The following is a 22463-nucleotide window of genomic DNA, read 5'->3' as shown; positions in this document are numbered from 1 at the left end:
AAGGCAACTCCCATCTTTTCATGCTCTCTGTATGTGTATATATATCTCCTCAATATATGTTCCATTCCATGCATCCGAAGAAGTGGGCCCACGAAAGCTTATGCTCAAATAAATTTGTTAGTCTCTAAGGTGCCACAGGTACTCCTGTTCTTTTTGCGGATACAGACTAACACGGCTGCTGCTCTGAAGCTTAACTTTCAAACGCCTGAACAGCAAATGTAACTTTTCTTGTCTGCATAGTAAACATTGGCATTTTTATCTGTTTCAAAGTAGTGCTTTCTGTGACTTCTTGGTTGCAAATATTTAAACTTCTTCCTGCTGAAGGTCCACAGTCTGGGCCAGCTCATGCTCTATTGAGATGGTTGCAAGGCCGACCAGCCTCTCCTGTGTCATTGTGGAGTGTAGATGTGTTTTTATTAACTTCAGCTTGGAGAAGCTGTGTCCTACACTGGTAACTGTTACAGGAAGTGTTAGAAGTATGCACAGAGCAACAAAAGCATTTGGAAAGAGGGTGGTCATCTTATTTGTGCACATATATTCCAGAATAGCCTTTGGAGTTGATCCTGCTGAAATGTATCTTGAAAGGGCTTTCAGTTCATCACGTAAATCACTCGCATCAAATCGCGCATGTCATCATGTGTCAGCACAGTCTCTAGTGCCCTGCATTGCTGGTGTAGGTCTTCTTCATGTATAGTGATGAGTTTTGGAATATCATACAACATCCCAAATATACTGCTGTGTTCCTTGAGCTGCATGAAACATTCTTCAACTGACTGTATTGCACAATCTAGCACCTGGTTAAAGAATTCAACTTTGAATTTTTGTTTGGGGTCTCTTATGGGATTATCCTGTGCCTCGTAATCAAAATGTCATCTTCTTCGGTGACTCTTGTATTCTTGAATAGGTTGGAAAATAGCTTTACTGTGAAGTTCCTCTGCCAATGTCTGTGCATTCTTCAGAATGTTTTGAAATCCCTCATCTGACCGGTAAGACTGTAGGTATGATTTTGCTTTGTCCAGTTGTTCCATTGCTCCAGATATATCAAGGTCAACACCTTGGAGTCTCTTGCTTGCAACATTTATTTCAAACAGTATGTCATGCCACAACACTAAGCCACACAGAAATTTGAAGTTATGTATGTTTCTTGTGATTCCATTTCTGTCTGCCACTGTTCTCCCATGAACAATTCCTGTCATAGCATTATCCTCCATAATGGCATCTATCTTCCCAATTTTGTTTTTGATAGGCTTTATTACCTCCACTCAACTTTCTGAGCATGTGGCACTCAGTGGTTTCAGGGTCAGAGAGGATGTTCCTCTTCAAATTTTGCTTCAAAATTTGCCATTGATGAGTTGATGCAGAGAAAAATACATAGATGCTTTGAATTACATTTAAAAAATTCAGCAGCCTCACTGGAAGCTGATGCTATATCACCGACCACCAAGTTCAATGAATGAGAACTGCATGGAACAAAAAAAGCTTGCAGGTTTAACTCTTGGATCCATGTCTGCACTCCTCTGTTCTTTCCTCTCACGTTGGCACCATTATCATAGCCCTGACCTCTCATGTCAGCTATTGCAATTTCTGTATCTTCCAGTTTTTTAAGAAGCACGTTTGTCATAAAAGATCCTGTAAAATCAATATCAATAAATTCTAGAAAATGCTCTCTGACAGTCACCATTGCAGGGACATTTTCACTAGGTTCTGTTGTTACAAAACGCACCATTAAAGTCATTTGTTCCGTATGGCTGATGTCAGGTGTGCAGTCCAGAATAGCAGAGTAACATCTTGCTGACTTCAGATCTGCCACAATCTTATGTCTGACTTTTGTTGCCAGTAACTGTATGATCTCATTTTGAATTGTTTTTCCAAGGTAGTGGTGTGTGTACATTTCTTGGGTGGTGACTCTTCTTAGATGCTCCTGGAGTACAGCATGAAACGCAATCATCAGCTCCACAATTTTAAGGAAGTTTCCATTGTTTGGCACATGTAGCTGATCTGAAGTGCCACACAGTGCTAGGTTTTCGGTAGCAAGCATTCTCACAATGGCAATGAGCCTTTTCAGAACATTTTGCCAGTAAAGAGACTCTAATGCAATCTTCTCCTGATGCTGATCATCTATGGTGGCCTTTAACCTGAGTTGCATCTCAAGCTCTTTCCACCTATGGAATGCTCTCTGGTGATTTGCTGCCTTCTCATGGCATGCCAGATTTCTAGCCAGATTTTTCCAGTCCTTTGTTCCTGTAGAAGCCAATGTGGCTGGAACACTAGACTGGAAGAGTTTGCAACAAAACCAGTATGCAGCATTCCGCGTTTTTGAGTACATGAGCCATGGCCTCTCCGCTTTTTCTCATCATTGGGGATTTCATGCCAGTAATGTGTTGGATGGAAATTTCACCTGCCTGCAGAGGGCGCTCTGGTGCTGGAACAAGCTAATTCCTAGAAGTCACCAGCAGGAGGCACCGCAGGGGTGAGTCTGCACATCTACAAGAGTCCATTCCAAGTGTGATGATTCCAGTCACCTTTGTTAGTCCAGAGTTTATCTTGTTAACTCAGAGGAACTGACAGCTCCTATTGGCTAATTGCTTGTACCCACTTCTGCTGTATACAATATAAAAAGCGAGGATCCACTTTTCCTTTCTTTTATCTTGCCAGAATCCAGAATAATTGCTACACTCTGCAATGGAACCTCTGGGAGCAACAGAGCCTGGTGGTTTTCCTGGTGATTTGTATCTCTTCCTTTCTTTTCCTTTCGGCATGGAGAAAAATGTCTGGAAGTGGGAAGCTGCCTCCTGGGCCTGTTGCTTTTCCCATCATAGAGAACACGCTGCAGCTGAATATGAAGAACTTGCCCAACATGTAGAGGAGGTAAGGCTGTTTTCTCGGTGTAAAGGTGTCCGGCCGAGGTCCGTCCCTCGGCGGGGCTGTGGGGTATCCCACCGACTCTTCTAGCTCACTGTCCGTCTGGGCTCTGCGCTAGTGGGGGACTGTGGACACGTGGTCAGGGGCACAGGCCCTTTAAGCCGGGGCTGAGCCAAGAGTTCTAGAGCAGCCCAGGCCCTAAGTCGGGGTGGGGCCGCAGCCACACAGTCAAGGACTCAGGCCCTTAAGCAGGGGCTGAGTCAGCAGTTCACTAATAGCCCAGGCCCTAGGTCAGGGCAGGGCAGCAAACAAAGGATCAGAGACTCAGGCCCTTAGGCAGGGGCTGAGTCAGTAGTTCAATATCAGGAGGTCCTAGCCTCTCCGGGCCAGGGAAAAGGGGGAGTCTGCCACCCAAGGAGTGGGTGGCAGGGGGGACACAGGCCCTCCCACTCCACTGTGTCCCAGCCCAGGGCCCTAGCAGCGGCAGAAATTCGCTGCTGTCAGTGGGGATCCTGGCCGCAACACTGACATAGGCTCTGGCAGTGTTGCAGCCAGACTGCAGCCAGCCAGGCTGGGGTCTGCCCCCGGGCTACTTCCACACTCCCCCTCATAGGATACCTGAGTTGTGGTAGCGTCGCCGACGGTCTCAAACACCATCGGTTCCTCTGGGTAAGTAGCGGATGGTAGGCTTGGCTCCTCCTCGGGGTAGCTGGCAAGAGGCAGGCTCGGCTCCTCCTCGGGGTAGCGGGCAAGAGGCAGGCTCGGCTCCTCCTCAGGGTAGCTGGAGTGGGGTAGTCTTGGCCAGTCCTCCTCGGGGTAATGAGCACAGGGTAGGCTCAGCCAGTCCTCCCCAGGGTAACGTGCGAGGGGTAGGCTCGGCCAGTCCTCCCCGGGGTAATGAGCGAGGGGTAGGCTCGGCCGGCCCGGTGCAACCTCAGGCCGGCCGCGGCCTTCTGCTGTCTCCCCAGAGGGAGCTCGGTCACAGATGTCTGGCCTCTCTGGTGGCTGGTTCCCAACTGAGCTCTGCCGGTGAGCTTTTATACTTCCGGGTCTGCGCCGTGACCTCTGAGGGGCGGGCACAGGACCCAGTGACTCCGCCCACATTGGTGTTAGGGGAGGTCCGTCCCTCGGCGGGGCTGTGGGATATCCCACCGCCTCGCTAGACTCGGTATCAGTTGTTGGGTTGTAGATGGACATTAAGCAGAGCCTGGCTCAAGCCTAGCCTGTTGGCAATTCCACATCAACTCAAATTTCAACTTATTTTTTCATTAAACAATCTATCTTGGGTGCTAGATGTAAACTGTTCAGGATAATGTACTGCTCATATTAAAGGGGATCTTATTCACCTCTAATCCAGAGTGCCCCCCGCAGCTGCACTGCAGTGGGTACAAGTGATCACAGGGTGGGGACAGCGCTCTAGTGGGTTATGTAAGGAAATGGCAGTGGTGAGCCTTGGGTTCTGTTCCTACCTCTGCTACAGACTCCAGGTGTGCTCTTGGCCATATCACTTAACCCCCTTGTGCCTTAATTTTTCCATCTGTAAAATTGCTCTAATGATATTTGCCTGCATTACAAAATGATGGTAAGGCAGAAACTGCAGCTCAGCTTTGAAGAAATGACATTGTAGTACTGCATGTTCTGGCCTTTTAGCGAGCTCTGCAAACACAGCCTGGGATTGGACAGACAGGTTGGATTCTTTCCTTCTCGCAAATCATCACAAATAATGAGGGTTGTACAAGACAAATGTTGCCCCCAGTCACAGCTGTTCCCCTTTATTCTCTTCTCATTATGCCTTGAGATACAGATGTGTTTCTCTGTTGATTTGCACAGGTGTAATCAATTGGAAATTGAACAATAATTCTGCTGGTGATGTGAAAGGGGAAACAGAATCTCACTTTTCTCTCTTTGGTTTTGCAAGGCTGACAAGAGTAAAACGAAGGGAAACTCTGTCTTGTCCTCATAAAATCAGCTGCCATGACTGAATAAACACAGGCAGCATTTCTGTGGAGTTAGAAGTGTCATTTTTATATAGCGCTCAAGATCACCATTGAAAGGCCCCATATTAATGTAGTCTCCTCTCATAATGAAATAATTCAATCTGTGTTTTATAATTATCTTGGGAAGGCATAAACATATCTATAGGGGAAAATGTTAAAAATGTATTAAGATAAAGTGAAGAACTGAAAAGTCAGGAAGACCCAGATCCTCCAAGATATGTTGGCTTCTAACTCTTATAGAAATCAATGGAGTTAGTCTCCTAAATACTGTACCTTGGAGGATTTGGGCTGAAATAGCCAAGTCTGGACAATGATCAGTAGTAAAACTTGCCTAATATTAGCTCAGTGGCATGAGAGTACTTTCATCAGTTTGTAATCTGATCTACAAACATTCTTATTTGTAATTAAGTGGATCTAAATTAAAACTTACTGGTCTTTTGTGTTAAACTTTTACAGCTAAGTGCAAAGTATGGCCCAATTTTCACAATACACTTAGGCTCAGAACGGGTTGTGGTGCTATATGGATATGAGATTGTGAAGAAAGCTCTGATTGGTCTCGGGGACGAGTTCAGTGGAAGAGGAAGTATGCCAATATTTGAAAAATCTGCCAAGGAAAGAGGTACCTTTCAAGTAACTTCAGCATATAGAGGAGAACACAGTTGCAAAGACAAAAGGGAAACAGCTGGAGTTTTATTCATACAGTAATAAAAATTGGATAAATAGTCTTGGTTTCAGGAAAGAGCCCGTTCCCTATTGTGCCACTGTTGCCCAGAATTTGACATTCATGTGTGTACCCCAGAACTTGACAGTACAGCAGTCAGCCATTTTGTATGTTCAGCCACTGCTAGTTGAAAACCAAATATCACATAGATAGGAATAATCTCAGGCCTCTGTGAGACAAGGGCAGACAGCTGCATACTTGCAGTTTGTTAATCAGAATGGGAGGATGGGATAGAAAGTTATGGAGGAAAGTGAGTGCCTTGGTTTTAGGTGCCCCTGACATATTGTTGCTATGGCTAGAAATATCAGAAATGTTTTGAGCTAATGAGGAGTTTGTTGAAATTAGAAGAATTGAGGACCCAGCAGAGGTTTTTATGTTGACCCACTAGGAGTTACTCTAGGTTATGTGCTTTGTTCTAGTTAGCTATAAAAGATTTGGTAAAAGTAAATACTTCAGATCAGTTTGTGGGAGCTTTTCTTTGGGAAAGGAGCTGACACCTAAACTCCCTATCATCTGGATGGAAAGAGGGCCCCTGGAAGTCTGGCTAGTGATTACTCAAAATCATCTCAGATTGTGGGTAACTATATCTTGGATGTTCCAAACCTATTGCTTATGTCTGTGTGCTTAATATCTAATAAATCATAGATTTAGATAAGAGCATGCTTATATCAATAATTTATCAGACAGAATTGCTATGTTCTCATTGATTTATTCCTGACACTGCCTAGAGTGAAACAGTTAAGTTACCACAGTTTTGGGTTCTGAAAACCCTGGGTAACCACTGGTTCACCGACATGAATGGTTCCAAGCACGTCAGTACAAGTTTATGACAGGTAACGGCCAGGCCAATCTACTTTAGTAGGCCCAGAATACAGCCAGGAAAGCAGGGCTGGAGAGGCCAAGAGGGTCAGAACAAACCATGAATTTCTATCCTGTTCTTCCCCTGAGCTCACTAGCTAGGTATATCCCATAAGCAGTGAAGGATTATTTGTATTATTGTTTCACTTAGGTGTCTCAGTTTTTAAGATTCTTTAGTAGTGAGGAAAAAATAAATATGGAAGTGCCAAGAAGTCCTTTTCAGGAAGTCTTTTATCTTATTTCTGCATTAAGTGGAGTGTAGTTACATAAGAATCACAGTGACTGTGAAAACAACCTTCAGTATAGTTACTTGATTACACTGGAAAAATAACACTTGAACATTACTGAGGTTGTAAAGTCAAGCACTCAGAAGTTAGGAAATGCTAGAATTAAGATTCCCTACGCAACTGCACAGACATCTGAGTTAATGGAGTAACCGAGAGCAGCAGTAGCTTGTCATCTTGCATGTGGACAGGCACCAGGATCTGTGAGGTGCTGGTGCATGCCTAGTGAAGACAGAAACTTTGGAGATTTTAGCTGCTAAATTCTAAGAAGTCTCTACTGAGCATGTGTGAACTGTGATTTTTTTTCAAAGGCTTGTAACTTGGGCACATTGTAGGAAACCACTGAAAATTAAGTGGCCTATAATGGCCAATTAAAACCTCTGCAGTGGTGGAATAATGGAGGGTTAGTAGTCACCAGGGTGTCTTATGGTATGTCTTCACTACCGTCCGGATCAGCGGGCAGTGATCGATCCAGTGGGGATCTAGTCTAGCTGAAGTTGTGTAACTTAGATCAATTCCCCCCCATTCAGTGTAGACCAGGCCTAATAAATATTGTAATGGGCCATAAAAACAGTGTTTCTTTAAGGCCTGGTCTACACTAAGAACGGGGGTCGAACTAGGGTACGCAAATTCAGCTACGTGAATAGCGTAGCTGAATTCGAAGTACCCTAGTTTGAAGTACTCACCCGTCCAGACGCCGCGGAACTGAACTCCGCGGCTCCAAGGTCGACTCTGCCACCGCCGTTTGCAGTGGTGGAGTACTGGAGTCGAACGGAGCGCTTCCTGAGTTCGAACTATCGCGTCTATATTAGACGTGATAGTTCGAACTCCGAAAAGTCGAACTCTCCGCGTCGAACTGGCAGGTAAGTGTAGACTAGCCCTAAGAGTGAACCTTTTTTGCAGTCTGTCCCACCTTGTTTTTAGCTTGGACGTGCTAATTAACTGCTGCAGACCTGAGTAAGAACTTGGTAAGGCTCAAAAGCTTGTCCCTTCCACCAACATAAGTTGATCCAACATATTACCTCACCTACCTTGTCTCAGTCATATCCAGAGTCCAACATGGCAACAGCAATACTGTGAACAGTAATTGCAATGTAACGGTAATGTCATCTCCCTAGTAGAAAACAGGCAATGATGTTGAAGCTGAACCTTTGACTCACCAGTGTTTGGGTATTTTTTCAAATAGGCAAACTGAGTCTGGTCCTCCCTCCTTTCATTCCTGTTCTCTTCCCATTTCTAGGTATTATTTTCAGCAATGGGGAGCAGTGGAAGCCGCTCTGTCGATTTGCCCTCACTAATCTGAGAAATTGTGGGATGGGGAAGAAAAGCATTGAGGAGCGTATCCAGGAGGAAACTTGTTTTCTGATGGAAAGGCTCAGAAACACACATGGTGGGGATTGTTTCATGTCTGTTGGAAATTGAGGAGTCAAAGACTGTAATCTTTCTGTTTTTCATTATATTAATTGTTTGGTTCAAACGTCTTATTACTCAAGCCATTAACTGCACATATAACAACCTGTGTTAATGTAATGGGAAAGGATGAGTGAAATGTTCCAGAGATGACCGTTTCTGGCTGTTTCTTTCTCACATTTTCTCCCCTGTGATCTGTGATCAATGAGCAAATGGAAGGTATTTGTTTAGAGTCGGTAGATGCTAATACAGTGAGCCAGATTAGAGCGGGTTAGTTCCAGTGTGCTGGGTTAAAAAGACACCTATGCCTACAGTTTGCTTCTTCTCATTTTTTTCTCTGCTAGACATATGATACATGTTTGGCACCTACCTTCTATAGCAGTGGTTCTCAACCCATGGAGCGCGGGCTGCATTCAGCCCAATTAGGACACAGCTGCAGCCCAGCTCAGTTGTCTGCTAAAGGTCGGCCCACATACCGGGTCCCCCAGGTTCCTGGCTGCCCAGCGGAGGGGTTCAGGCTACCCCATCAGTCAGCGCATTGGGATCAGAGCTGCTGGCACGGGTTTTGGAGGTCTGGGGCTCCTGGCCAGCCCAGCAGGGTCAGGGGCAGCTGCCTGGCCCTGCAAGCTCTGGGATCTGGGGAAGCCACACAGCGAGGGTCCAGGGTCTGGGGTAGGCAGGCGGCTGGCCCTGCATGGCAGGGGTCCAGGGTCGGAGTCAGGTCCCTGTTGCCGCTTCGCTGCCACCTGGCCCCTGCAGCCCAGATAACAAGTTGAGAACCACTGTTCTATAGTGATGGGCTCTATAGGAATGTTTGAAATCACAGTGTAAATTTACAATACTTCATAAATGACTCTCATTCTCTCTTATCTTATTCCTCTCTGTTCCTTGTGGGACATAGAGCCTTCCCCAGGGTCTTCCATCTTTGCTGATTTCCTCCTGCAGTCTTAGGTTCTTCCAATTTCAATTTGATAACTAACAATTCTGCTTCTATTGTGCATTTCATGTTCCCCAAGGTCTACCTTATTGCCTCTTGCTATGAGAGTTCCAGTCCAACTCCTGTCTTATTATGTGATTCAAGTCTTTTGCCCATATATGTTCTAACCATCTCTATTTTTGTTCCAGAATTTCCTGTCCCATCAGTTTTTGTTTCATCTTCCTTTGTTTTTTTTTTCTACCCATCTGATATTGTGGATTTGTCTATGGCAGCTGTTTATAAGAACTTGGAGTATAGATATAAGGTCTCAACACGTTTCCTAGTTTCAGCACGATGTAGTAAGACTGATTTTACAATGATGCTAAATATTTGAAGTTTGGTTGGGAAGGTAAGATTTGTATTCCTCCAGATCAGATTTAGAGTTACAAGGGCATATCTGGCTTTTGCTATTCTGGCTTTAATGTCTCTGTCTGTTCTACCTGTTGTATGTGGGATGCTGCCAAGATATGTGAAATATCAGAGCTCTTCTATGTCAGTGCCAGTTACACTCCTAAATTATTATTTATATTCCAGTAACATCTAACAGTCCCAGCTGACGTTGGGGCTCATTTGCGTATAGACTGTTGGAACAAATGGTTTGAGACAATCCCTGCCCCAAGTAGCATACAACTTAAATAGACATGAATGAAAACAGTGGCAGAAATGAATGATTTTCCCTGCTATTTTAGAGATGGGGAACTGAGCCATAAGATCACCTGCCTCTTGCAATATTTAATGCAACACTAAGGGATACACTGATGTTGCCTCTGCCCATCTGGTGAATTGTAAGTGGGAGAGGAGAATGCAGTGAGACCCTTCCCCACCTCTGGTACCACATTAATGCTGCTACTTCTACTTGTGCACCCTGAGCCAAGGGGCAGCTATTGCTGTTGGGAATGAGTCAAAGAGAATCGACGGGTGAGGGACACGAGCAGGGGTCTGGTGCATGAAGAAAATGCTGCTTCTGGATGTTCCCCCAGGAGCACTGTACTCTCAGGTCAGAGGGGTGAACTCTTGCCGATAATCCCCAGGAATGTTGTGCTGCTCCCTCTGATGCTGCAGCCTCAGGTTAGCTCTCAGTTACCAGCCCTGTGTGTTCCTTGTGCTTATGAGGAAGGAAGAACCTGAAACGGAAGCTAAGATGTCACTGGTGAGCCAGCGGGAAATTCAGCCTCCCCAGCTGTGTTAGCTGAGCTGTGGGGCCTGCTTAATACATTCTGAAGGAAGAAAGCAAACCCATCCCCCCTGCTGTTGTGCTGGGAGCCTTTACTCCTGTTGTTAGCACAACAACAGTGTATTTATGCTGCACGGCCAGGGCTGGCAGTGCCAAGGGGAGATTGCTGTGCTCTAGGATTTAGTGATGATTAGGGCCCTACCAAATTCATGGCCATGAAAAACCCGTCACGGACCGTGAAATTTGGTCTCCCCCCTGAAATCTGGCCTTTTGTGTGCTTTTACTCTATACTATACAGATTTCACAGGGGAGGCCAGTGTTTCTCAAACTGGGGGCTCTGACCAAAAAGGGAGTTGCAGGGGGGACGCAATGTTATTTTAGGGGGGTCACCGTATTGCCACCCTTACATCTGCACTGCCTTCTTAACTGGGTGCCTGGAGAGCAGTGGTTGTTGGCCAGGAGCTCAGCTTTGAAGGCAGCGCCCTGCCAGCAGCAGCACAGAAGTAAGAGTGGCAGTACTATACCATGCCATCCTTGCTTCTGCGTTGCTGCCTTCAGAGCTGGGTGGCCGGAGAGTGGCAGCTGCTGACTGAGGGTCCAGCTCTGCAGGCAGCAGTGCAGAAGTAAGGGTGGCAATACCAAAAAATGATGGCCCCTGATCAGACCACAGTGTGCCAAGCAGCAGAGCAGAGTGAAAATTAATTGCCAGCAGAAAAAGTGGTGTTTGTTTAATTTAGCATGTGAGAGGTAAGAGTGGTGATTAGGGCAGCCCTAACCCACCCTCCCCATGGAATATTACTGTCAGCCCCACCTTGCCCTGGGGTGGGAGATCCACAATGTCCCCGTGCTGCCAGTGACTCTGATGCCGGGGGTGAAGACACTGAATTAAAACTGACTCTTTGTAGTTTTGTTTTGCTCCAAGGCGGCCCTTTGACCCCACCCTCTTCCTTACCCACGCACTCTCCAATGTCATCTGTCTTTGGGGACCGGTTTGACCATGAAGATAAGAAATTTTGTTACTTTAATTAGTCTCATACAGGAAAATGACAAGCTCCAGCGCTCTCCCTGGACAGCGGAATGTTCAGGGGTTTATTCCATTCTCCTCATTTGTACTGGGGGAGAGGACAGAGATTTCTTTCTTTAACTATTAATTTTCCTTAAACAAGTGTTATTTCAGATTCCCATCATGGTATTATTCTCTTCATTAGGATGAAGCTACTACCAAACCCAGCCTCAAACTTGTTTCTAAGTCTTGTTTAAATTCCCACACAAAATACTTCATTAGCCCAGAATTAAGTTGGCTTATGGACATTCACTGTCAACATTATTGGTAAAAATCAAGCAAGTTGCCAGTTAAAATATTAACATCCACACCAGTGACATGTCACATGCCTTATCATATAAGCAACATGATAGTGAATCTGAAGATATTTCTCACCTCCAAAGCAAACTTCCTTTCATTTCCAGCTCACAGCCAGCCACCAGACACACCCTTATTCCTGAAAACCTTGCTAATTGCACAATGAAGGGCCAAACTCTTTGTTGGCATAACTCAGTCAAAATAAAGGGAGTTACACCACAATAGAGAATTTGACCCTTTTACTGCCGCCTCAGGAAGTCTAACATATATTTTCCTTTTAAAGGCTACAATGGTTTAGAACATAAGAACGGCCATACCGGGTCAGACCAAAGGTCCATCTAGCCCAGTATCTGTCTACCGACAGTGGCCAATGCCAGGTGCCCCAGAGGGAGTGAACCTAACAGGCAATGATCAAGTGATCTCTCTCCTGCCATCCATCTCCATCCTCTGATGAACAGAGGCTAGGGACACCATTCTTACCCATCCTGGCTAATAGCCATTTATGGACTTAGCCACCATGAATTTATCCAGTCCCCTTTTAAACATTGTTATAGTCCTAGCCTTCACAACCTCCTCAGGTAAGGAGTTCCACAAGTTGACTGTGCGCTGTGTGAAGAAGAACTTCCTTTTATTTGTTTTAAACCTGCTGCCTATTAATTTCATTTGGTGACCCCTAGTTCTTGTATTATGGGAATAAGTAAATAACTTTTCCTTATCCACTTTCTCAACATCACTCATGATTTTATATACCTCTATCATGTCCCCCCTTAGTCTTCTCTTTTCCAAGCTGAAGAGTCCTAGCCTCTTTAATCTTTCCTCGTATGGGACCCTCTCTAAACCCCTAATCATTTTAGTTGCCCTTTTCTGAACCTTTTCTAGTGCTAGAATATCTTTTTTGAGGTGAGGAGACCACATCTGTACACAGTATTCGAGATGTGGGCGTACCATGGATTTATATAAGGGCAATAATATATTCTCAGTCTTATTCTCTATCCCCTTTTTAATGATTCCTAACATCCTGTTTGCTTTTTTGACCGCCTCTGCACACTGCGTGGACATCTTCAGAGAACTATTCACGATGACGCCAAGATCTTTTTCCTGACTCGTTGTAGCTAAATTAGCCCCCATCATGTTGTATGTATAGTTGGGGTTATTTTTTCCAATGTGCATTACTTTACATTTATCCACATTAAATTTCATTTGCCATTTTGTTGCCCAATCACTTAGTTTTGTGAGATCTTTTTGAAGTTCTTCACAATCTGCTTTGGTCTTTACTATCTTGAGCAGTTTAGTATCATCTGCAAACTTTGCCACCTCACTGTTTACCCCTTTCTCCAGATCATTTATGAATAAATTGAATAGGATTGGTCTGAGGACTGACCCTTGGGGAACACCACTAGTTACCCCTCTCCATTCTGAGAATTTACCATTAATTCCTACCCTTTGTTCCCTGTCCTTTAACCAGTTCTCAATCCATGTTTATTGCTGCTTAAGAAAATTTGTGGTCAGAGCTAAGATTGGGCACTTGAGTGTTTTGTTTTGTTTTTCAAGAAAAGGATGTGTGTACTGGGGTTGGTTTTATGTGGGGAAAAAATGGAGCATACCTTAGCTGATATAACTGAATGTCACTGCTGTTTTTGTGAGGAATTTATGTATGTTCGATAGTATTACTTAGTGGAGTTTGCAATGATCTGTTGAATCCATTTTCATAAGAAGGTGCCAAAGAAACATTGTATTGTTCTGCTGTACTTGACTCATTTGAGTGAACACTATGACTGTTGTGTCCAGATATATCAAGCTGTGTTTTAATTTCATCCTTTATAGCTGCACTCTTTTTTCCCGACTCTCATGGATTACATCCCTGGGCCTTACCGGAGGATATTTAAAAAATGCTCAGGAGTTCAGAAGATCTGGAAAGAGTGAAGATGAACAAAGAGTCTCTGGATCTCAACTACCCTCAAGACTTTATTGATGTTTTCCTCGTCAAAATGGGAGAGGTATGTGAAGGCAGCAGCCCTTCCGCTTTCCTGTGGAGTGGGTTATACGTATCATCGGGATTAATTTGTTAAGCAACAACATAGGACATGGCTTTGGAGAAGGCCCAAAGGGAAGACATGCTCTCCGCCCAAGGAGCATACATTATAATGGTCAAACTCTGCTCTCCTCTTTCATGTAAAAAAAAATCATCTTAATGCACAGAACAGGGCCCAATGCACCACGATAATACATTTGTAATGTCAGGTGCTATGGGCCATTTTTGTGGGATTTTTATAATGATCAGAGGTGGGTCACCTGCTGGGTAGAAGAATATATATCTGAATATCTCAATATATCCTACAGTTTTACCATCAAGAATCAAAGATCGTCACCAAATCTTTTTGCAGGAGCGAAAGAATGGCCAGTCAGACTTTAATGTGGGAAGTTTGGTACGAAGCACAGTAGAGTTATTTGTCGATGGAACAGGGACAACCAGCATCACTCTGATATATGGACTCCTTATTCTTCTGAAATATCCAGAAATAGAAGGTAGAAGTCTCCCTTCCCCAAACACACAAAATGTTAGGTCCTGGGGGGGTGTGAGGAATGCATGGACCAGTAAATGGATATAGACATCTCCCACCAAAATGCGCCATGCCTGGCCTGTTATTGTAACATGGTGGTGGTTCATTAGTTTATGTGAAGTGAGCTGAAGATGTGTTGGGGGGGGTGGGGGTGGTTTCCTACTCCAGTTCCCTGCAGGCAGGAGTTCTCATCCAAAAAGCACCATTACAATGGGTATTACTTGTCCCCGTATTGACAGTCTGAGCAAAGGGTCCAAAGGCTAAATAGGCCGTTGTGATTGAATTCCTCTCTCAGTCCAGATCAGTGAAGTTTTTGTAACACCAAATTGACCAGGTTTGTTATAATCCCAAATTGCAGACAGTGTGACACAATGGTGGGCAAATCTATGGGAATCCTCTTCTTTACCATTATAATTAAGCCTCATTAATATGATGACAGAGAAAATTCACAAAGAGATTGACCGTGTGATTGGCCAAAGTCGAAGCCCCTGCATGGTGGATCGAAGCCAGATGCCCTACACAGATGCTGTGGTACATGAAATCCAGAGATTCATCACTCTTGTCCCATTAGGTGTCTCACGTGCTGCGACTAGAGATGTTCATCTCAAACAGTATGTTATTCCCAAGGTCAGTTCTCAATGTGTCTGTGAAGGGTCGAGTTCTTTTACCTTTTTCTCTTCTTAATTTTGAATTATTCGCAATAGAAATGCTTCAGTTAGATTTTGTGTGGTGGTTTTTTTGTTGCTGATTTACCAATATTATACCAATTATTATTGAATCCCTCCAAGCCTCTGCATGAATCAGAACAGCAGTTTGCAGTCTGCAGACTGGGCTTTCAGTCCAGGAAAGGGTTTCAGATTCTAGCTGTGGCATTTCGATATGGAATAGAAAATGCATTTAGCAATGGTAATTACTAAGGTTTTGATATCAAACTAGTATGCAGAAACATTCTCTTCTTTTGAGGCCGAAGGGATTTTGTTTCTGGGGAAATTTCTTGGCACAATTAGTTCACAAGCAGAACATCACAGAAAATGGAAATGACTGAATACATTTAAAAAGTATTAGAGCCCTCTCAACCTTATTTCTGGAACTGAATGCAAGCCAATCAATACAAATACAAAAAAATAAAAAATAAAAACTACACTTCAAGGTTAAGATATTTTTAATAGTGAGCCAAGCTTACACAGTTAATTCTTGTTTTTTGTTTACTAAATAATGAAAAATAGACTTAGATTTATATTAAATAGACTAATAGATTGTAAGGACCATTGTGATTCTTTAGTTTGACATCCTATATATCACGGGCCATGGGACTTGTCCAAGAGCAGATCTTTTAGAAAAACATCCAATCTTGATTTTAAGAACTTGTCAGTGATGGAGAATCCACCACGTCCCTTGAGAAATTGTTCCGATGGGTAATTACTCTAACTGTTAAAAACTTCCACCTTATTTCTAGTCTGAAATTGTCTAGCTTCAGCTTCCAGTGACTAGATCATGTTACACCTCTCTCTGATAGATTGGGGAGTCCATTATTAAATATTTGTTCACCATGCACTTATAGATACTTATGGACTGTTATCAAGTCATGCCTTGACCTTCTCTTTGTTAAACTAAACAGATTAAGCTCCTTGAATGTATCCTCATAAGGCATGTTTTCTAATCCTTTAATTATTTGAGTTGTGGGTGCCAGAATTGGACACAGTATTCCGGCAGGCATCTCACCACTGCCAAATACATACTCGAGATTCCCCTGTTTTGCATCCCAGGATAGCACTAGCTTATTTGGCCACAGCGTCACAGTAGGAGCTCATGTTCAGCTGATTATGCACCACAACCCCCAAATCTTTTGAAAAGTCATTATTCTACTAGGATAAAGGCCCCATCCTGTAAATCTGGCCTGCCTTCTTTGTTCCCAGATGTCTATATTTACATTTAGCTGTATCGAAATGCATATTGTTTGCTTGCGCCCATTTTACCCAACAAGCTAGATTGCTCTGAATCAGTGACCTGTCTTCACTATTTGCCACTCCCGCAAGTTTTGTGTCATCTGCAAACTTTTTCAGTGATGATTTTCTGTTTTCTTCTATGTCATTGTTAAAAATGTTAAATAGCATAGGGCCAAGAACCAGTCCCTGCAGGATCCCACTGAAAACAGACCCGCTCAATAACAATTTCCTATTAAATTTTGAGATCTATCAGTTAGCCAGTTTTTAATCCATTTAATATGTGCCATATTAATTTTATATTGTTCTGTTTTTTTTAATCAAAATGTCATATGATACCCAGTCATGTCTTACAGAAGCCTAAGTATGTCGTCACTACTACCATTATCAAGCAGCCTTGTAATCTCATCAGAAAAGGATATCAAGTTAGTTTGACAGAATCTATTTTCCATAACCCCATGTTGATTTGCATTAATTACATTTTCCTCCTTCAGTTATTTATTAATCTAGTCCCATAATATCTGCTTCATTATCTTGTCTGGGATTGATGTCAGGCCGATAGACCAGTGATTAACCAGCTGATCCCATTGACCCTTTTTAAAAATTGGCACAGCATTAGCTTTCTTCCAGTCTTCTGGAACTTCCCCACTGCTCTAAGACTTATTGAAAATCTACATGGTCCACCAAGTGCCTCGGCCAGCTCTTTTAAAACTATCGAATGCAAGTTACCTGGACCTGCTGATTTCAAAATATCTAACTTTAGTAGCTTCTGCTTAACATCCTCCAAAGATACTAGTGGACAGATATACAAGGCCAGCAAGGACGATTGTGATCATCTAGTCTGACCTGTATAACATAGGCCATAGGACTTCCCAAAAATAATTTCTTTGATGTAGCTTCTCTCTCACTGGCAGGGGTATTTTGCTGGGTCTGATATGCTGAATAATACTACTTATCTGCTGAATCTCAAAGCACTTTACCAAGAGGAGGTAGTATCGCTATCCCCATTTTACAGAGGGGGGCAACAAGGGCTCTGACACCAAAAATGACTTGCCCAAAGTCACTCAATGTATCTTAGATCTGCCAGTGAGTAGTACAAAGGGTGAACTGATGTGCAGTGGGTATAACTGGGCTCATGAAATTTTAATATTTCTGCTTCTGGTTGAAAGGATGATGTTCAGGGGATGCAAGTGTAACCCTTCTGCCAGGCCAAATTGATAGCAGCAAGGGCCAGGTTCAATACATAGAGATCCCTTCCCTACAATGTAATGCAAAACCAGCTCGAGCCCCCACCCAGTGACCTGGGAAAATCTTACACACACCCCTGGGTGCCTCAAAGAGGCAATACTTCCCTCTCTCGCAAGCACAGAGTCTTGGTGTAGCAGAACATGTTTAATAACAAGAGATAAACAACATAGCATTAAATTGGGAAAACACCTCAACTAGAGTTCATAGAGCATGAGCAAAGACCCACCCCAGGAAATTGGGCCGTGTCCTCTTCCCTGGGCTCTTGAGTCCAGCAATCCTAAAATCACCCCAAGACTCCAAAGTCCAATACCCCAAATGTCCCTAGAGCCCAGCAACCCAAAGATCACTCACAGTCCCAAAAGTGCCACAAACCAAAAGTCTCTGTCCCAGGTCAGTGCAGCCCAAGAGTTCAAGAGTCAATCTGCAGGGGTTTTCCCCCTGCCAGCCTGGGTAGAAAGGGGCACCTTACATGGTCCAGGGCCAACTGCCCTGCCTCTCTGTGGGATTCTGCTTCCGTCTTCCCCACAAACTGCTCAGCTCTGCTCCACCAGCCGTCCCGTGATCTGCTCCAGCCGTCCCCGCAAACTGCTCGGCTCCACTCGCTCCGTGGGCCGCTCTAACCATCCCACAAACTACTCCGCTCTGCCAGCTGCTCTGCTCCACCAGCCATCCTGTGATCCACTCCAGCCATTCCCGCAAACTGCTCAGCTCTGCTCACTCCATGGGCTTTCCAACTGTCTCACAAACTGCTGTGCTTTGCCAGCTGCTCTGCTCCGCAATATAGCTTCAGGCTCCCCCACGAGTTAGCACAGCTCTTTAGTGATTTCAGATCTTAGTGAGTTCAGCTCAGGAACCTGTAACTTAGATTCTTAAGAGAATCAAAAATCAGCTCTGCTATTGAACAGTGGAGAGAAGAGGAGGAGGTGCAATTGATGCTTCTGTCTCACACAAGGAGCCCACTCCTTTGTCTAGCGAGTGCCACTCAATTGATGGTGAGACTCCCTGTCACAAAGCAGTTTCACAGTTCCTCATCCACACAATCAGGGTGACAACACTCCACCTCTCCCGCCCCAACAACAAAGAAACTGGGGATCCCACAGCTGCCAAAGCAACCATCCCAGGCTGCTGTGGGCTATGCCAGGCAGGGTGGGTGTGCCTAATGCAAACACGATCAGCCCCTGAAATTCTTTTCCACACTCCCCATAATTCACCACCAGATGTCAGGGTAGAGCTCATCCTGACTCTGCTTACACAAGGAAATGAAGAAAAACAAAGATGGATTCTGCAGTCCAGCTCAGTGAATTTTGGAGGCTTCTCTCTTTTGGATAGTATCCACTTTAACTCTTTTCTTCTGCAGTTGCTAATTCAGGGCACCATGATATTCCCTGCACTGAAGTCAGTTCTATATGACAGCAGGGAATTTCCAAACCCAGAGCAATTTAACCTGGGACATTTCTTGGACGAAAATGATGCCTTTAAGAAGAGTGACTTCTTCATGCCTTTTTCTATAGGTAAAATAAGCCGTTTTATTTCAAATCCTAGACTGTCTTCTGGCTTTGCCTTGAATTTCCTAGTGTCTCTCAGACTATTTAGTGCATACTTTTTCCGGTGGCCTATGAAGCAGAGTCTCTCCTGCTAGCAATGCATCTATCCGTCTTTAAAGAGTGTCACTTTCTGTTCCTTGGTCTGAAATGAGTTTTTTGACTAACTACACACTCCCTTCTCTTCGCTCTGCCTGGCAACTTTGTGTCTTGCTTTGTGTGGTGTCTGTTGGGTATAAATTAATCCATGATCACACGTGGAGATAACACTAAAATTGAAGGGAGTACCAAACATACAGTAAGACAAAGCCAACTGCATAGACAGCTGGAGAGAGATCCTAGAAATGCAGGGTTGGAAGGGACCTCGACAGGACCATGTAAATCTAGACCATCCATGCCAGATATTTGTCCAGCCTGTTCTTAAAACCCTCCAGTGATGGGGATTGCATAACCTCACTTGGAAGCCTGTTCCACAGTTTGACTCTCTGTATAGTTAAACAAAGTTTTCCAAATATCTAACCTAAATCTCCCTTGTTGCAGATTAAGCCCATTACTACTTGTTCTACCTTCAGTGGACATGGAAAACAATTGATCCCTGTTCTTTTTCTAACAGTCCTTCACATATTTGAAGACTTATCAGGTCCTCAATCTTCACATATTTGAAGACTGTTATCAGGTCCTCAATCTTCTTTTATCAAGAATAAACATGCCCAGTTTTGTTAACCTTTCCTTAGTGGTCAGGTTTTCTAAATCTTTGATCATTTTTGTTGCTCTCTTCAGGACTCTCTCTAATTTATCCACATCTTTCCTAAAGCGTGGTGCCCAGAACTGGACAGGGTACTTAAGCTGAGACCTCACCAGTGTTGAGCAGAGTGGGATAATTACCTACATGTCTTACATACAACACTCCTGTTAATCCACCCCAGAATGTTATTAGCCTTTTTTGCAGCTGCATCACATGGTTGACTGATATTCAGTTTGTGAACCACTATAACCCTTCCGCCACCCGGATCCTTTTCAGCAGTACTACTGCTTAGCTAGCTATTTCCCATTTTATAGTTGTGCAGTATAAATGTCCATATATTATAAGCATATTCTCCAGTCCATTATCCAAGTCATTAATGAAAATATTAACTAGTACTGGACACAAGAAAGGCCCTTCCTGAACCCCATTATATACACACCCTCGCAGTCTGAAAGCAAACCATTGATAGCTTTTCTCTGAGTACATTTTTTTTCAATCAGTTCTGAACCCACCTTATAGTAATTTCATCTTAACCACATTTCCCTAGTTCGCTAATGAGAATGTCATGAGGATCTGTGTCAAAAGCCATATTAAAACAAAGATATATCACATCTACTGCTTCCCCTCTGTTCTCTAGGTCAGTAACCCTGTTAAAGAAGGAAATCTGGTTGGTTTGGCATGATTTGCTTTTGACAAATCCATGCTGGCTATTCCTTATATCCCTATTATCTTCTAGGTACTTACCAATTGATTATTTAATACTTTGTTCCAATATCTTTCCAGGCTGACTGGTCGACAATTCCCCAGGTCCTCTTTCTTCCACTTGTTAGAGATAGGTACTATGTTTTTCCATTTCCAGACTTCTGGGACCTCACTCATATTCCATGGGTTCTCAAAGATAATTGCTAACAGTCCTGAGATTGCTTCAGCTAGTCCCTTATGTTCATTGGCCTCTGCTGACTTGAATATGTCTAACTTATCTAAATATTCTTTAACCAGTTCTCCCCCTATTTTGGAGTGCATTTCTTTCCTCTTGTTGTTAATATTAATTGTGTTGAATATGTGGTCACCATTCACCTTCCCAGTGAAGACTGAAGCAGAAGGGGCATTAAATACCTCAGCCTTCTTGATCTCATCAAGGGGCTACATAACTTCTCTACTTGAATGTAAGCTACCGAGCCTCCCTGTCACTCTGTTAACAGTGCCTTTCAGCCTTCTTCCTCCATCCTGCTACCCAGGACACCTACACCTCTCTACTTGTTACTTCTCCCCTTCTACTCAATCACCACCATGTCACTGCCCCAGAAAACTGTTTAGCTCATTTGGAATGTGGATAACGTATTCCTCAAACCCCGCATCTTCCTGCCCCCCACATCTTCCCACCCTTCACCCCAAACTGCCTCTAAAACGGCAATATAGGAACTCAGTTCTTCAAATTGTCTGTGAGCGGCTTCTTAAACCCCCATACACTTTCATACCTTACTGAACTCTGAGAAACAGCCATTTTCCTCCATGCACTTGCCCTGAATCACTCTGTGCATCTAACTTTAATCCTGAGATTTTGCTCCTATAATAACCATATTTAAAATGTGCTGCAAAGAAAGATCTCCAGCATCAACTCAAAATTCCTTTTTCATTGCAGGGAAGCGAATTTGCGTGGAAGAGGGTGGAGCTCTTTTTGGTACTGACAACGATTTTGCAGAACTTTACCTTGAAACCTGTCATTGACCCCAAAGACTTTGATATAACTCCCAAGTCGAGCTTCATGTCAAATGCACCAAAATCATTCCAGCTCTGTGTTCTTCCTCAATAAAGACAATGAAAAGTCACCTCAGCACCTTAGACTTGTGCATTAATCTGATTGTCTTTGATTCTGAACTCATTTACACAGTGAGAGAAATGAACTCATTGTCTTCAAAGAGACAGATCAATTACTAGTTTTTTAATGTAACTTGGATTTAACAAAATTATGTGTAATATCAAAAAATAACTGTACAATTGACTCAAAAAGCCACGTAGAATAATCATGCAGAGTTCCTAGACAGGCTCAGGTTGGAACAGAAGCTGGGTATGTTTTAGTTTATTTGTGGGTTGGTTGACAACTATGGAAACTTTGTTAGGAAGCTCTAAGGCTTCTTTATTGACAAAGAGTTGGTAAGAGTGTCCAGCTGTTAGGATATAGATATTTAAGCCTGGCTGTAAAGGCCTATACTTTAAGAATTTATGTATATGTTTATTATTTAGCTAGTTATAGAAGTATAAAAGAGAGAATCTGTGTAAGGGCCTTCTCTCACTGTGACAGTCTGAGGCCCTGTTCTTAGGCCAATGCCTTTGGCTAAACAGCAGAGGCAGCCATAAGCTTGGAAGCGTGCAGTCACATCCTTACATTTTATAGTTATATTGAAATAAGGCAATCTGGGGCTGTTAGGAAGGTGATCCGATCTATCACCTCCAGAGAAAGGGAAGAGCCTAGAAGATGTAAAAGGAAATTTAGTTTGATAGTTTTCTGTCTGGTAAGAACTCACTTTTTAATAGACACAGCTGGGAAACCCCTTATGTCGGTATAGATGTGGTTGTGAAATCCTCACTTCTGTATTGTTTGGTCATTATAGTTCTCACTTTGCTATGTTTTTTTTAATGATCTCTGTCTGGTTCTGTGATTATTTCTGTCTGCTGTATAATTAATTTTGCTGCGTGTAAACTAATTAAGGTGGTGCAATATAATTGGTTAGCTAATCATGTTACAGTATGTTAGGATTGGTTAGGTAAATTTTAGTAGAATG

At 43.5% G+C, this 22463-nt stretch overlaps 1 pseudogene; it reads left to right on the top strand.

Annotated features, from left to right (window-relative positions):
* The first annotated feature begins 2682 nt into the window (after positions 1 to 2682).
* Positions 2683 to 22057, top strand: LOC123375087 (annotated as a pseudogene).
* The last annotated feature ends 406 nt before the right edge of the window (positions 22058 to 22463 follow it).

This window comes from Mauremys mutica, chromosome 7 (genome assembly GCF_020497125.1).
Source record: "Mauremys mutica isolate MM-2020 ecotype Southern chromosome 7, ASM2049712v1, whole genome shotgun sequence".
Taxonomy (NCBI): domain Eukaryota; kingdom Metazoa; phylum Chordata; order Testudines; family Geoemydidae; genus Mauremys; species Mauremys mutica.
Note: the sequence above shows the minus strand (reverse complement) of the source record. Positions and strands in the feature narration are given on the sequence as shown.